The 16,979-nt window shown below is 44.0% G+C and overlaps 4 non-coding genes across 4 annotated transcripts; all 4 read right to left on the bottom strand.

Annotated features, from left to right (window-relative positions):
• LOC138560803 (U6 spliceosomal RNA) lies at positions 1-107 on the bottom strand. Its single transcript, XR_011299269.1, has one exon. It is a non-coding gene; the product is annotated as a U6 spliceosomal RNA (small nuclear RNA).
• Positions 108-5,441: 5,334 nt separating this feature from the next.
• Positions 5,442-5,548, bottom strand: LOC138560802 (U6 spliceosomal RNA). Its single transcript, XR_011299268.1, has one exon. It is a non-coding gene; the product is annotated as a U6 spliceosomal RNA (small nuclear RNA).
• Positions 5,549-10,874: 5,326 nt separating this feature from the next.
• Positions 10,875-10,981, bottom strand: LOC138560801 (U6 spliceosomal RNA). The gene has a single exon (XR_011299267.1). It is a non-coding gene; the product is annotated as a U6 spliceosomal RNA (small nuclear RNA).
• Positions 10,982-16,343: 5,362 nt separating this feature from the next.
• Positions 16,344-16,450, bottom strand: LOC138560800 (U6 spliceosomal RNA). Its single transcript, XR_011299266.1, has one exon. It is a non-coding gene; the product is annotated as a U6 spliceosomal RNA (small nuclear RNA).
• Between the last annotated feature and the right edge of the window lie 529 nt (positions 16,451-16,979).

The raw sequence follows: 16,979 nt of genomic DNA, 5'->3' as shown, positions 1-16,979 counted from the left end.
AAAAATAGTGAATGCTTTACGAATGTGCGTGTCATCCTTTAGAGCAGGGGCCGATTTAAATTTCCCATTATCATTCCAATATTAGTACATGTGTTGCAGAAGCAAGCGCAAAGGGAGAGTCAATCAAACCATTGATTAGGACCTCTGGTCAAAGGTTTGCCATACCAAATGTCCTTATTTCAGAGGGCAGAAAGTCCAAACACCATTTAGATATCGGGTGGTATGAAATGAAGAGGCAAACAACAACGAATAAGCATTCTTTGCTGCTGTATTGATCTGGCCCTAAAGGGTTTTAGTTTAATGCCAATTATATTTAAAGATATAAAGATTAATGGTCCAGGGTGCTTGCAAAATGAAAACCCCCTCCCCATCACAATGGCTGGGTCATACAAGCCTGAGAGCATCACAATAGACCCAATAGACATGAGAAAAACTCGGTACCTCTGAGTGTATGTGGGCCCATGGCTGTATCAAGGACAAGGCAAAAACAGGAGGTGGCTTAAGGAGTCAGCACCAGAGGCTGTCCGATTGAGCCCTGTAAGCAACAGATGTTGGACCATCCTATAAAGGATTCTGAGGCTGATTTCAATTTTAACTTTGCTGCTGATTTAAGGATTGCTCAACCTTCGACCCACGTCTAGTTTGCTTGGATAAGCCCTGGAAATCTTTTACAGCTTGTACTGGTGGGAGATGATGTGACTTTATCAACTGCAACGGGATATGAGGCATGTGTGCCACAAAAAGCAGGTCTAGGATTTTTTTATAAGAAAGCCGCTTTAAGAAGGGAACTTTGGGCAACCCCACTGAGAGCAAAAGTATTACACAAAAGGTAAGGGGGTCAGTGGGTCAACTGATACAATAAACTAACTCACAGTCAAATGTGCTAAGTCCAAATACTACCTGTTTCTACATTTTCCAGGCTTTTTGTCTCATTTCTTAACAGATCCATTCCTATGTACCTCTGTGCTTTCAACAGAGTTTTCATTGTAAGGGAGGGACATACAGTATACCTTAAACATTCCTGGGCAGGGAAGACTCTATGTAAAAGCAAGAGTAGCAGACAGCTTAAAAGAATCATCAGCAGGACCCTCTAGATCTTCCCCAAAAAACATAACATTATTTCTCTGCATGCATGTGCGTTGAACAGCGCAAGTAGTTTGGTTAATGTCAGTGGATAAATGTCACTTTCCCACAGCGCAGAACAAAATCACTTGTACAGGCCCCTTCTGCAAAAGCATTACCACTGTAGAAAGCAGTGAAGGTGAGGCAGTGTGCAGTCACCTCCGACACTTCCCTCCTCTGATCGGCCACGATCGGCCAAGGACCTCTCTATGAGAGCTGAGGGTGGAATTTTCTGGACCTCTGTAACTTGGGGAGACATGGCAAAAGGGATCCTCAATCAACAGCTCAGCCTTTGCTTTGTGGCCTGTCCGTATATATCTGTTCTCCAAATTACCTGCCGCTGCCCAGGTGTCAGCTGGTGAGATGGAATGACCTCCCAGGTAGGATCCTGGCAGATGATTTGCATAGGCAAACCCCCTCGCTCTCTTTCTTACCCCTGCTTACTCCACAGTAGCAAGTATCTGGGCAAAATATAGTGGTCGAGGTAGGGTAGCAGTAACTAGCAACTCTGAGAAAGTAAATCTGGGGAGCTTGGCGACTTGTGGGGAACAACTGCAGAGCTCATCTCCCAGAACTTTGTGGCACGGGGAGAAGGTCTGTGGGATTTCAGTAACTTGGAGACATGCAACCTGGTCGGGAGTGCTTCAGGTCTCCTTCCTTGCATGTTCCAAGCAACTCAACAAAGCATCAACAGGCTGCCATGCCAGCCACAGAGCCCCTTTCCACATGATTAAAAGCCTAAAATCTTTTCCATGCAAACACATAGCCACCGAAAACCATATTTTCTTTGTTTTCTCTCTCTCTGTCTCTCTCTCCTCCCTCCCTCCCCCATAACCCCCCCCTCCCTACCATTCATTTTAAGTTTTCCTGCACTGCAGCACATTGTGACAATGGTATTTCACAATGGGACTGTTTGAAAGTTACAGAAATAAAAAAAGAATTAACCAACTAAAAGCAGCCAAATCCGGAGTACACTGCTAAGCCACAATTAAAGATTAAGGCCTAGAAGCAAGTAAAGCTGTAGTTCAGAGCGATGTTTGCAAATAGCTCCTTAAAGCAGTTGACGCTGGAGTGCACAACAAGAGGAAAAGTGATAATACTCAGTTTGGTAGAATGGGATAAAAAACAAAAGCAGCGTGCCACTTCTAAAAGTACAAGTCAAGAAATTGAAGGAGATGGGGCTGTTCATTCAGTCAATAGGACTCACAAGTAAAAGTCTCCCGAGGCATTAGTGTTGAATTTGGCCCAAAATGTATTGTGTTGTCGTGTATTATGTATGAAAATACAATTTCAATCTTCATTAAAAAAAGATGTATTAAAAAATAAATACTTGCAGATTAAGAAAGTTTCTGTCCTGTCGTGTGCCAAAAATAGTGAATGCTTTACGAATGTGCGTGTCATCCTTTGAAGCAGGGGCCAATTCTATTTTCCCATTTTCATTCCAATATTAGTACATGTTTTGCTGAGGTACATAGGAATGGATCTGTTAAGAAATGAAACAAAAAGCCTGGAAAAATGTTGAAACAGGTAGGATTTGGACTTACAATAAACGGACTCACAGTCAGATGTGCTATCCCTTGACCCACTGACCCGCTTACCTTTTGTGTAATCCTTTTGCTCTCAGCAGTGTTGTCCAAAGTTCCCTACTTAAAGAGACTTTCTTATAAAAAAAGATCCTAGACATGTTTTTTATGGCCCACATGCCTCATATCCCGTTGCTCTTGATAAACTCACATCATCTCCCACCAATACAAGCTGTAAAAGATGTCAAGGGCATAGCCAAGGAAATTAGACGTGGGCCGAAGGTTGAGCAATCCTTAAATCAGCAGCAAAAATAACATTGAAATCAGCTTCAGAATCTCTTAAAGGATGGGCCAACACTGGTTGCTTGCAGGGCGCAATCGGGCTGACGCCTTAAGGCAAGCGCAAAGGGAGAGCCAACCAAACCATTGATTAGGACCTCTGGACTTTCTGCTCTTTAACATAAGGACATTTGATATGGCAAACGTTTGACCAAACACCATTTAGATGTCGGATGGTATGGAATTAAGCGGCAAACAGCAATACATCAGCATTCTTTGCTGCTTTATTGATCTGGTCCTAAAGGGTTTGGTTTAATGCCAATTATATTTAAAGATAAAAAGATTCATGCTCAACGGTGCTTGCAAATCGACACCCCTCTCCCCATCACGATGGCTGGGTGATGCAAGAGTGAGAGCATCACAGCAGACCCAGAGACATGAGAAACACTCTGTACCTCTGAGTGCATGTGGGCCCATGGCTGGATCAAGGACAAGGCAAGAATAGGAGATGGCTTAAGGTGTCAGCACCCAGGCTGCCCCATTGCGCACTGCCAGCAACAGATGTTGGACCATCCTTTAAGAGATTCTGAGGCTTATTTCAATGTTAACTTTGCTGCTGATTAAAGGATTGCTCAACCTTCGACCCGCGTCTAGTTTGCTTGGCTAAGCCCTGAAAATCTTTTACAGCTTGTATTGGTGGGAGATGATGTGAGTTTATCAAGAGCAACGGGATATGAGGCATGTGTGCCACAAAATGCAGGTCTATGATCTTTTATTTGAAAGCCACTTTGGAAAACCCTACTGAGAACAAAAGGATTACACAAAAGGAAAGGGGGTCAGGGGGGCAAGGGATAGCACATCTGAATGTGAGTCATTTAATTGTAAGTCCAAATCCTACGCGTTTCGACATTTTTCCAGGCTTTTTGTTTCAGTTCTTAACAGATCCACTCCTATGTACCTCTGTGCTTTCAACAGAGTTTTCATTGTAATGGAGGGACATACAGTATGCCTTAAACATGCCTGGGCAGGGAAGACTATGTAAAAGCAAGAGTAGCAGACAGCTTAATAAATCATCAGCAGGACCCTCTAGACCTTCCCCAAAAAACATAACATGATTTCTATGCATGTATGTGCGTTGAACAGCACAAGTAATTTGGTTAATGTCAGTGGATAAATGTCACTTTCCCACAGCGCAGACAAAATCACTTGTACAGGCCCCTTCTGCAAAAGCATTACCGCTGTAGAAAGCAGTGAAAAGGTGAGGCAGTGTGCAGTCCCCCCACCCCCGACCCTGATCGGCCACGATCGGCCAAGGACCTCTCTATAAGAGCTGAGGGTGGAATTTTTCTGGACCTCAGTAACTTAGGGAGACATGGCTAAAGGGATCCTCAATCAACGGCCCAGCTTTTGCTCTGTGGCCTGTCCGAATATGTCTGTTCTCCAAATTACCTGCCGCTGCCCAGGTGTCAGATGGTGAGATGGAATGACCTCCCAGGAAGCATACTGGCAGATGATTTGCATAGGCACACCCCCTCTCCCTCTCTCTTAGCCCTGCTTACTCCACAGTAGCAAGTATCTGGGGAAAATATAGTGGTCGAGGTGGGGTAGCAGTAACTAGCAACTCTGAGAAAGTAAATCTGGGACACTTGGCGACCTGTGGGGAACAACTGCAGAGCTCAGTGCCCAGAAGTTTGTGGCACAGGGAGGAGGTCTGTTGGATTTCAGTAACTTGGAGACATGCAACCTGGTCGGGAGTGCTTCAGGTCTCCTTCCTTGCATGTTCCAAGCAACTCAACAAAGCATCAACAGGCTGAGATACCAACCACAGAGCCCCTTTCCACTTGATTAAAAGGCTAAAATCTTTTCCATGCAAATACATAGCCCCCAAATACCATATTTTCTTTGTTTTCTCTCTCTCTCCTCCCTGTCTCCTTCCCTCGCTCCCTCCCACCCTCCCGCACTCTCTCTTCCCCCCAGCCCCTCTCCCTCTCCCTACCATTAATTTTAAGTTTTCATGCACTGCAGCACATTGTGGCAATGGTATTTCACAATGGGACTGTTTGAAAGTTACAGAAATCAAAAAAGAAATCAACCAACTAAAAGCAGCCAAACCCGGAGTACACTGCTCAGCCCCATTTAAAGATTAAGGCCCAGAAGCAAGTAAAGCTGTAGTTCAGAGCGATATTTGCAAATAGCACCTTAAAGCAGTTTACGCTGGAGTGCACAACAAGGGGGAAAGTGATAATACTGAGTTTGGTAGAATGGGATAAAAAAAAACAAAAGAAGCGTGCCACTTGTAAAAGTACAAGTCAAGAAATTGAAGGGGACGGGGCTGTTCATTCAGTCAAGAGGACTCACAAGTAAAAGGCTCCTGAGGCATTAGTGTTGAATTTGGCGCAAAATGCATTGTGTTGTCGTGTAATATGAATGAACATACAATTTCAATCTTCAATAAAGAAAGATCTATTAAAAAATCAACACTTGCAAATTAAGAAAGTTTCTGTCCAGTCATGTTCCAAAAATAGTGAATGCTTTACGAATGTGCGTGTCATCCTTTAGAGCAGGGGCCGATTTAAATTTCCCATTATCATTCCAATATTAGTACATGTGTTGCAGAAGCAAGCGCAAAGGGAGAGTCAATCAAACCATTGATTAGGACCTCTGGTCAAAGGTTTGCCATACCAAATGTCCTTATTTCAGAGGGCAGAAAGTCCAAACACCATTTAGATATCGGGTGGTATGAAATGAAGAGGCAAACAACAACGAATAAGCATTCTTTGCTGCTGTATTGATCTGGCCCTAAAGGGTTTTAGTTTAATGCCAATTATATTTAAAGATATAAAGATTAATGGTCCAGGGTGCTTGCAAAATGAAAACCCCCTCCCCATCACAATGGCTGGGTCATACAAGCCTGAGAGCATCACAATAGACCCAATAGACATGAGAAAAACTCGGTACCTCTGAGTGTATGTGGGCCCATGGCTGTATCAAGGACAAGGCAAAAACAGGAGGTGGCTTAAGGAGTCAGCACCAGAGGCTGTCCGATTGAGCCCTGTAAGCAACAGATGTTGGACCATCCTATAAAGGATTCTGAGGCTGATTTCAATTTTAACTTTGCTGCTGATTTAAGGATTGCTCAACCTTCGACCCACGTCTAGTTTGCTTGGATAAGCCCTGGAAATCTTTTACAGCTTGTACTGGTGGGAGATGATGTGACTTTATCAACTGCAACGGGATATGAGGCATGTGTGCCACAAAAAGCAGGTCTAGGATTTTTTTATAAGAAAGCCGCTTTAAGAAGGGAACTTTGGGCAACCCCACTGAGAGCAAAAGTATTACACAAAAGGTAAGGGGGTCAGTGGGTCAACTGATACAATAAACTAACTCACAGTCAAATGTGCTAAGTCCAAATACTACCTGTTTCTACATTTTCCAGGCTTTTTGTCTCATTTCTTAACAGATCCATTCCTATGTACCTCTGTGCTTTCAACAGAGTTTTCATTGTAAGGGAGGGACATACAGTATACCTTAAACATTCCTGGGCAGGGAAGACTCTATGTAAAAGCAAGAGTAGCAGACAGCTTAAAAGAATCATCAGCAGGACCCTCTAGATCTTCCCCAAAAAACATAACATTATTTCTCTGCATGCATGTGCGTTGAATAGCGCAAGTAGTTTGGTTAATGTCAGTGGATAAATGTCACTTTCCCACAGCGCAGAACAAAATCACTTGTACAGGCCCCTTCTGCAAAAGCATTACCACTGTAGAAAGCAGTGAAGGTGAGGCAGTGTGCAGTCACCTCCGACACTTCCCTCCTCTGATCGGCCACGATCGGCCAAGGACCTCTCTATGAGAGCTGAGGGTGGAATTTTCTGGACCTCTGTAACTTGGGGAGACATGGCAAAAGGGATCCTCAATCAACAGCTCAGCCTTTGCTTTGTGGCCTGTCCGTATATATCTGTTCTCCAAATTACCTGCCGCTGCCCAGGTGTCAGCTGGTGAGATGGAATGACCTCCCAGGTAGGATCCTGGCAGATGATTTGCATAGGCAAACCCCCTCGCTCTCTTTCTTACCCCTGCTTACTCCACAGTAGCAAGTATCTGGGCAAAATATAGTGGTCGAGGTAGGGTAGCAGTAACTAGCAACTCTGAGAAAGTAAATCTGGGGAGCTTGGCGACTTGTGGGGAACAACTGCAGAGCTCATCTCCCAGAACTTTGTGGCACGGGGAGAAGGTCTGTGGGATTTCAGTAACTTGGAGACATGCAACCTGGTCGGGAGTGCTTCAGGTCTCCTTCCTTGCATGTTCCAAGCAACTCAACAAAGCATCAACAGGCTGCCATGCCAGCCACAGAGCCCCTTTCCACATGATTAAAAGCCTAAAATCTTTTCCATGCAAACACATAGCCACCGAAAACCATATTTTCTTTGTTTTCTCTCTCTCTGTCTCTCTCTCCTCCCTCCCTCCCCCATAACCCCCCCTCCCTACCATTCATTTTAAGTTTTCCTGCACTGCAGCACATTGTGACAATGGTATTTCACAATGGGACTGTTTGAAAGTTACAGAAATAAAAAAAGAATTAACCAACTAAAAGCAGCCAAATCCGGAGTACACTGCTAAGCCACAATTAAAGATTAAGGCCTAGAAGCAAGTAAAGCTGTAGTTCAGAGCGATGTTTGCAAATAGCTCCTTAAAGCAGTTGACGCTGGAGTGCACAACAAGAGGAAAAGTGATAATACTCAGTTTGGTAGAATGGGATAAAAAACAAAAGCAGCGTGCCACTTCTAAAAGTACAAGTCAAGAAATTGAAGGAGATGGGGCTGTTCATTCAGTCAATAGGACTCACAAGTAAAAGTCTCCCGAGGCATTAGTGTTGAATTTGGCCCAAAATGTATTGTGTTGTCGTGTATTATGTATGAAAATACAATTTCAATCTTCATTAAAAAAAGATGTATTAAAAAATAAATACTTGCAGATTAAGAAAGTTTCTGTCCTGTCGTGTGCCAAAAATAGTGAATGCTTTACGAATGTGCGTGTCATCCTTTGAAGCAGGGGCCAATTCTATTTTCCCATTTTCATTCCAATATTAGTACATGTTTTGCTGAGGTACATAGGAATGGATCTGTTAAGAAATGAAACAAAAAGCCTGGAAAAATGTTGAAACAGGTAGGATTTGGACTTACAATAAACGGACTCACAGTCAGATGTGCTATCCCTTGACCCACTGACCCGCTTACCTTTTGTGTAATCCTTTTGCTCTCAGCAGTGTTGTCCAAAGTTCCCTACTTAAAGAGACTTTCTTATAAAAAAAGATCCTAGACATGTTTTTTATGGCCCACATGCCTCATATCCCGTTGCTCTTGATAAACTCACATCATCTCCCACCAATACAAGCTGTAAAAGATGTCAAGGGCATAGCCAAGGAAATTAGACGTGGGCCGAAGGTTGAGCAATCCTTAAATCAGCAGCAAAAATAACATTGAAATCAGCTTCAGAATCTCTTAAAGGATGGGCCAACACTGGTTGCTTGCAGGGCGCAATCGGGCTGACGCCTTAAGGCAAGCGCAAAGGGAGAGCCAACCAAACCATTGATTAGGACCTCTGGACTTTCTGCTCTTTAACATAAGGACATTTGATATGGCAAACGTTTGACCAAACACCATTTAGATGTCGGATGGTATGGAATTAAGCGGCAAACAGCAATACATCAGCATTCTTTGCTGCTTTATTGATCTGGTCCTAAAGGGTTTGGTTTAATGCCAATTATATTTAAAGATAAAAAGATTCATGCTCAACGGTGCTTGCAAATCGACACCCCTCTCCCCATCACGATGGCTGGGTGATGCAAGAGTGAGAGCATCACAGCAGACCCAGAGACATGAGAAACACTCTGTACCTCTGAGTGCATGTGGGCCCATGGCTGGATCAAGGACAAGGCAAGAATAGGAGATGGCTTAAGGTGTCAGCACCCAGGCTGCCCCATTGCGCACTGCCAGCAACAGATGTTGGACCATCCTTTAAGAGATTCTGAGGCTTATTTCAATGTTAACTTTGCTGCTGATTAAAGGATTGCTCAACCTTCGACCCGCGTCTAGTTTGCTTGGCTAAGCCCTGAAAATCTTTTACAGCTTGTATTGGTGGGAGATGATGTGAGTTTATCAAGAGCAACGGGATATGAGGCATGTGTGCCACAAAATGCAGGTCTATGATCTTTTATTTGAAAGCCACTTTGGAAAACCCTACTGAGAACAAAAGGATTACACAAAAGGAAAGGGGGTCAGGGGGGCAAGGGATAGCACATCTGAATGTGAGTCATTTAATTGTAAGTCCAAATCCTACGCGTTTCGACATTTTTCCAGGCTTTTTGTTTCAGTTCTTAACAGATCCACTCCTATGTACCTCTGTGCTTTCAACAGTGTTTTCATTGTAATGGAGGGACATACAGTATGCCTTAAACATGCCTGGGCAGGGAAGACTATGTAAAAGCAAGAGTAGCAGACAGCTTAATAAATCATCAGCAGGACCCTCTAGACCTTCCCCAAAAAACATAACATGATTTCTATGCATGTATGTGCGTTGAACAGCACAAGTAATTTGGTTAATGTCAGTGGATAAATGTCACTTTCCCACAGCGCAGACAAAATCACTTGTACAGGCCCCTTCTGCAAAAGCATTACCGCTGTAGAAAGCAGTGAAAAGGTGAGGCAGTGTGCAGTCCCCCCACCCCGATCGGCCACGATCGGCCAAGGACCTCTCTATAAGAGCTGAGGGTGGAATTTTTCTGGACCTCAGTAACTTAGGGAGACATGGCTAAAGGGATCCTCAATCAACGGCCCAGCTTTTGCTCTGTGGCCTGTCCGAATATGTCTGTTCTCCAAATTACCTGCCGCTGCCCAGGTGTCAGATGGTGAGATGGAATGACCTCCCAGGAAGCATACTGGCAGATGATTTGCATAGGCACACCCCCTCTCCCTCTCTCTTAGCCCTGCTTACTCCACAGTAGCAAGTATCTGGGGAAAATATAGTGGTCGAGGTGGGGTAGCAGTAACTAGCAACTCTGAGAAAGTAAATCTGGGACACTTGGCGACCTGTGGGGAACAACTGCAGAGCTCAGTGCCCAGAAGTTTGTGGCACAGGGAGGAGGTCTGTTGGATTTCAGTAACTTGGAGACATGCAACCTGGTCGGGAGTGCTTCAGGTCTCCTTCCTTGCATGTTCCAAGCAACTCAACAAAGCATCAACAGGCTGAGATACCAACCACAGAGCCCCTTTCCACTTGATTAAAAGGCTAAAATCTTTTCCATGCAAATACATAGCCCCCAAATACCATATTTTCTTTGTTTTCTCTCTCTCTCCTCCCTGTCTCCTTCCCTCGCTCCCTCCCACCCTCCCGCACTCTCTCTTCCCCCCAGCCCCTCTCCCTCTCCCTACCATTAATTTTAAGTTTTCATGCACTGCAGCACATTGTGGCAATGGTATTTCACAATGGGACTGTTTGAAAGTTACAGAAATCAAAAAAGAAATCAACCAACTAAAAGCAGCCAAACCCGGAGTACACTGCTCAGCCCCATTTAAAGATTAAGGCCCAGAAGCAAGTAAAGCTGTAGTTCAGAGCGATATTTGCAAATAGCACCTTAAAGCAGTTTACGCTGGAGTGCACAACAAGGGGGAAAGTGATAATACTGAGTTTGGTAGAATGGGATAAAAAAAAACAAAAGAAGCGTGCCACTTGTAAAAGTACAAGTCAAGAAATTGAAGGGGACGGGGCTGTTCATTCAGTCAAGAGGACTCACAAGTAAAAGGCTCCTGAGGCATTAGTGTTGAATTTGGCGCAAAATGCATTGTGTTGTCGTGTAATATGAATGAACATACAATTTCAATCTTCAATAAAGAAAGATCTATTAAAAAATCAACACTTGCAAATTAAGAAAGTTTCTGTCCAGTCATGTTCCAAAAATAGTGAATGCTTTACGAATGTGCGTGTCATCCTTTAGAGCAGGGGCCGATTTAAATTTCCCATTATCATTCCAATATTAGTACATGTGTTGCAGAAGCAAGCGCAAAGGGAGAGTCAATCAAACCATTGATTAGGACCTCTGGTCAAAGGTTTGCCATACCAAATGTCCTTATTTCAGAGGGCAGAAAGTCCAAACACCATTTAGATATCGGGTGGTATGAAATGAAGAGGCAAACAACAACGAATAAGCATTCTTTGCTGCTGTATTGATCTGGCCCTAAAGGGTTTTAGTTTAATGCCAATTATATTTAAAGATATAAAGATTAATGGTCCAGGGTGCTTGCAAAATGAAAACCCCCTCCCCATCACAATGGCTGGGTCATACAAGCCTGAGAGCATCACAATAGACCCAATAGACATGAGAAAAACTCGGTACCTCTGAGTGTATGTGGGCCCATGGCTGTATCAAGGACAAGGCAAAAACAGGAGGTGGCTTAAGGAGTCAGCACCAGAGGCTGTCCGATTGAGCCCTGTAAGCAACAGATGTTGGACCATCCTATAAAGGATTCTGAGGCTGATTTCAATTTTAACTTTGCTGCTGATTTAAGGATTGCTCAACCTTCGACCCACGTCTAGTTTGCTTGGATAAGCCCTGGAAATCTTTTACAGCTTGTACTGGTGGGAGATGATGTGACTTTATCAACTGCAACGGGATATGAGGCATGTGTGCCACAAAAAGCAGGTCTAGGATTTTTTTATAAGAAAGCCGCTTTAAGAAGGGAACTTTGGGCAACCCCACTGAGAGCAAAAGTATTACACAAAAGGTAAGGGGGTCAGTGGGTCAACTGATACAATAAACTAACTCACAGTCAAATGTGCTAAGTCCAAATACTACCTGTTTCTACATTTTCCAGGCTTTTTGTCTCATTTCTTAACAGATCCATTCCTATGTACCTCTGTGCTTTCAACAGAGTTTTCATTGTAAGGGAGGGACATACAGTATACCTTAAACATTCCTGGGCAGGGAAGACTATGTAAAAGCAAGAGTAGCAGACAGCTTAAAAGAATCATCAGCAGGACCCTCTAGATCTTCCCCAAAAAACATAACATTATTTCTCTGCATGCATGTGCGTTGAACAGCGCAAGTAGTTTGGTTAATGTCAGTGGATAAATGTCACTTTCCCACAGCGCAGAACAAAATCACTTGTACAGGCCCCTTCTGCAAAAGCATTACCACTGTAGAAAGCAGTGAAGGTGAGGCAGTGTGCAGTCACCTCCGACACTTCCCTCCTCTGATCGGCCACGATCGGCCAAGGACCTCTCTATGAGAGCTGAGGGTGGAATTTTCTGGACCTCTGTAACTTGGGGAGACATGGCAAAAGGGATCCTCAATCAACAGCTCAGCCTTTGCTTTGTGGCCTGTCCGTATATATCTGTTCTCCAAATTACCTGCCGCTGCCCAGGTGTCAGCTGGTGAGATGGAATGACCTCCCAGGTAGGATCCTGGCAGATGATTTGCATAGGCAAACCCCCTCGCTCTCTTTCTTACCCCTGCTTACTCCACAGTAGCAAGTATCTGGGCAAAATATAGTGGTCGAGGTAGGGTAGCAGTAACTAGCAACTCTGAGAAAGTAAATCTGGGGAGCTTGGCGACTTGTGGGGAACAACTGCAGAGCTCATCTCCCAGAACTTTGTGGCACGGGGAGAAGGTCTGTGGGATTTCAGTAACTTGGAGACATGCAACCTGGTCGGGAGTGCTTCAGGTCTCCTTCCTTGCATGTTCCAAGCAACTCAACAAAGCATCAACAGGCTGCCATGCCAGCCACAGAGCCCCTTTCCACATGATTAAAAGCCTAAAATCTTTTCCATGCAAACAGATAGCCACCGAAAACCATATTTTCTTTGTTTTCTCTCTCTCTGTCTCTCTCTCCTCCCTCCCTCCCTCCCTCCTTCCCATCCCCCATAACCCCCCCCCTCCCTCTTCCTCTCCCTACCATTCATTTTAAGTTTTCCTGCACTGCAGCACATTGTGACAATGGTATTTCACAATCGGACTGTTTGAAAGTTACAGAAATAAAAAAAGAATTAACCAACTAAAAGCAGCCAAATCCGGAGTACACTGCTAAGCCACAATTAAAGATTAAGGCCTAGAAGCAAGTAAAGCTGTAGTTCAGAGCGATGTTTGCAAATAGCTCCTTAAAGCAGTTGACGCTGGAGTGCACAACAAGAGGAAAAGTGATAATACTCAGTTTGGTAGAATGGGATAAAAAACAAAAGCAGCGTGCCACTTCTAAAAGTACAAGTCAAGAAATTGAAGGAGATGGGGCTGTTCATTCAGTCAATAGGACTCACAAGTAAAAGTCTCCCGAGGCATTAGTGTTGAATTTGGCCCAAAATGTATTGTGTTGTCGTGTATTATGTATGAAAATACAATTTCAATCTTCATTAAAAAAAGATGTATTAAAAAATAAATACTTGCAGATTAAGAAAGTTTCTGTCCTGTCGTGTGCCAAAAATAGTGAATGCTTTACGAATGTGCGTGTCATCCTTTGAAGCAGGGGCCAATTCTATTTTCCCATTTTCATTCCAATATTAGTACATGTTTTGCTGAGGTACATAGGAATGGATCTGTTAAGAAATGAAACAAAAAGCCTGGAAAAATGTTGAAACAGGTAGGATTTAGACTTACAATAAACGGACTCACAGTCAGATGTGCTATCCCTTGACCCACTGACCCGCTTACCTTTTGTGTAATCCTTTTGCTCTCAGCAGTGTTGTCCAAAGTTCCCTACTTAAAGAGACTTTCTTATAAAAAAAGATCCTAGACATGTTTTTTATGGCCCACATGCCTCATATCCCGTTGCTCTTGATAAACTCACATCATCTCCCACCAATACAAGCTGTAAAAGATGTCAAGGGCATAGCCAAGGAAATTAGACGTGGGCCGAAGGTTGAGCAATCCTTAAATCAGCAGCAAAAATAACATTGAAATCAGCTTCAGAATCTCTTAAAGGATGGGCCAACACTGGTTGCTTGCAGGGCGCAATCGGGCTGACGCCTTAAGGCAAGCGCAAAGGGAGAGCCAACCAAACCATTGATTAGGACCTCTGGACTTTCTGCTCTTTAACATAAGGACATTTGATATGGCAAACGTTTGACCAAACACCATTTAGATGTCGGATGGTATGGAATTAAGCGGCAAACAGCAATACATCAGCATTCTTTGCTGCTTTATTGATCTGGTCCTAAAGGGTTTGGTTTAATGCCAATTATATTTAAAGATAAAAAGATTCATGCTCAACGGTGCTTGCAAATCGACACCCCTCTCCCCATCACGATGGCTGGGTGATGCAAGAGTGAGAGCATCACAGCAGACCCAGAGACATGAGAAACACTCTGTACCTCTGAGTGCATGTGGGCCCATGGCTGGATCAAGGACAAGGCAAGAATAGGAGATGGCTTAAGGTGTCAGCACCCAGGCTGCCCCATTGCGCACTGCCAGCAACAGATGTTGGACCATCCTTTAAGAGATTCTGAGGCTTATTTCAATGTTAACTTTGCTGCTGATTAAAGGATTGCTCAACCTTCGACCCGCGTCTAGTTTGCTTGGCTAAGCCCTGAAAATCTTTTACAGCTTGTATTGGTGGGAGATGATGTGAGTTTATCAAGAGCAACGGGATATGAGGCATGTGTGCCACAAAATGCAGGTCTATGATCTTTTATTTGAAAGCCACTTTGGAAAACCCTACTGAGAACAAAAGGATTACACAAAAGGAAAGGGGGTCAGGGGGGCAAGGGATAGCACATCTGAATGTGAGTCATTTAATTGTAAGTCCAAATCCTACGCGTTTCGACATTTTTCCAGGCTTTTTGTTTCAGTTCTTAACAGATCCACTCCTATGTACCTCTGTGCTTTCAACAGAGTTTTCATTGTAATGGAGGGACATACAGTATGCCTTAAACATGCCTGGGCAGGGAAGACTATGTAAAAGCAAGAGTAGCAGACAGCTTAATAAATCATCAGCAGGACCCTCTAGACCTTCCCCAAAAAACATAACATGATTTCTATGCATGTATGTGCGTTGAACAGCACAAGTAATTTGGTTAATGTCAGTGGATAAATGTCACTTTCCCACAGCGCAGACAAAATCACTTGTACAGGCCCCTTCTGCAAAAGCATTACCGCTGTAGAAAGCAGTGAAAAGGTGAGGCAGTGTGCAGTCCCCCCACCCCCGACCCTGATCGGCCACGATCGGCCAAGGACCTCTCTATAAGAGCTGAGGGTGGAATTTTTCTGGACCTCAGTAACTTAGGGAGACATGGCTAAAGGGATCCTCAATCAACGGCCCAGCTTTTGCTCTGTGGCCTGTCCGAATATGTCTGTTCTCCAAATTACCTGCCGCTGCCCAGGTGTCAGATGGTGAGATGGAATGACCTCCCAGGAAGCATACTGGCAGATGATTTGCATAGGCACACCCCCTCTCCCTCTCTCTTAGCCCTGCTTACTCCACAGTAGCAAGTATCTGGGGAAAATATAGTGGTCGAGGTGGGGTAGCAGTAACTAGCAACTCTGAGAAAGTAAATCTGGGACACTTGGCGACCTGTGGGGAACAACTGCAGAGCTCAGTGCCCAGAAGTTTGTGGCACAGGGAGGAGGTCTGTTGGATTTCAGTAACTTGGAGACATGCAACCTGGTCGGGAGTGCTTCAGGTCTCCTTCCTTGCATGTTCCAAGCAACTCAACAAAGCATCAACAGGCTGAGATACCAACCACAGAGCCCCTTTCCACTTGATTAAAAGGCTAAAATCTTTTCCATGCAAATACATAGCCCCCAAATACCATATTTTCTTTGTTTTCTCTCTCTCTCCTCCCTGTCTCCTTCCCTCGCTCCCTCCCACCCTCCCGCACTCTCTCTTCCCCCCAGCCCCTCTCCCTCTCCCTACCATTAATTTTAAGTTTTCATGCACTGCAGCACATTGTGGCAATGGTATTTCACAATGGGACTGTTTGAAAGTTACAGAAATCAAAAAAGAAATCAACCAACTAAAAGCAGCCAAACCCGGAGTACACTGCTCAGCCCCATTTAAAGATTAAGGCCCAGAAGCAAGTAAAGCTGTAGTTCAGAGCGATATTTGCAAATAGCACCTTAAAGCAGTTTACGCTGGAGTGCACAACAAGGGGGAAAGTGATAATACTGAGTTTGGTAGAATGGGATAAAAAAAAACAAAAGAAGCGTGCCACTTGTAAAAGTACAAGTCAAGAAATTGAAGGGGACGGGGCTGTTCATTCAGTCAAGAGGACTCACAAGTAAAAGGCTCCTGAGGCATTAGTGTTGAATTTGGCGCAAAATGCATTGTGTTGTCGTGTAATATGAATGAACATACAATTTCAATCTTCAATAAAGAAAGATCTATTAAAAAATCAACACTTGCAAATTAAGAAAGTTTCTGTCCAGTCATGTTCCAAAAATAGTGAATGCTTTACGAATGTGCGTGTCATCCTTTAGAGCAGGGGCCGATTTAAATTTCCCATTATCATTCCAATATTAGTACATGTGTTGCAGAAGCAAGCGCAAAGGGAGAGTCAATCAAACCATTGATTAGGACCTCTGGTCAAAGGTTTGCCATACCAAATGTCCTTATTTCAGAGGGCAGAAAGTCCAAACACCATTTAGATATCGGGTGGTATGAAATGAAGAGGCAAACAACAACGAATAAGCATTCTTTGCTGCTGTATTGATCTGGCCCTAAAGGGTTTTAGTTTAATGCCAATTATATTTAAAGATATAAAGATTAATGGTCCAGGGTGCTTGCAAAATGAAAACCCCCTCCCCATCACAATGGCTGGGTCATACAAGCCTGAGAGCATCACAATAGACCCAATAGACATGAGAAAAACTCGGTACCTCTGAGTGTATGTGGGCCCATGGCTGTATCAAGGACAAGGCAAAAACAGGAGGTGGCTTAAGGAGTCAGCACCAGAGGCTGTCCGATTGAGCCCTGTAAGCAACAGATGTTGGACCATCCTATAAAGGATTCTGAGGCTGATTTCAATTTTAACTTTGCTGCTGATTTAAGGATTGCTCAACCTTCGACCCACG

Source organism: Ambystoma mexicanum, unplaced genomic scaffold, assembly GCF_040938575.1.
Source record: "Ambystoma mexicanum isolate Mex_15411 unplaced genomic scaffold, UKY_AmexF1_1 Mex_scaf48, whole genome shotgun sequence".
In the NCBI taxonomy this organism is placed as follows: Eukaryota; Metazoa; Chordata; class Amphibia; order Caudata; family Ambystomatidae; genus Ambystoma; species Ambystoma mexicanum.
This window is presented reverse-complemented; position numbering and strand designations above follow the sequence as displayed.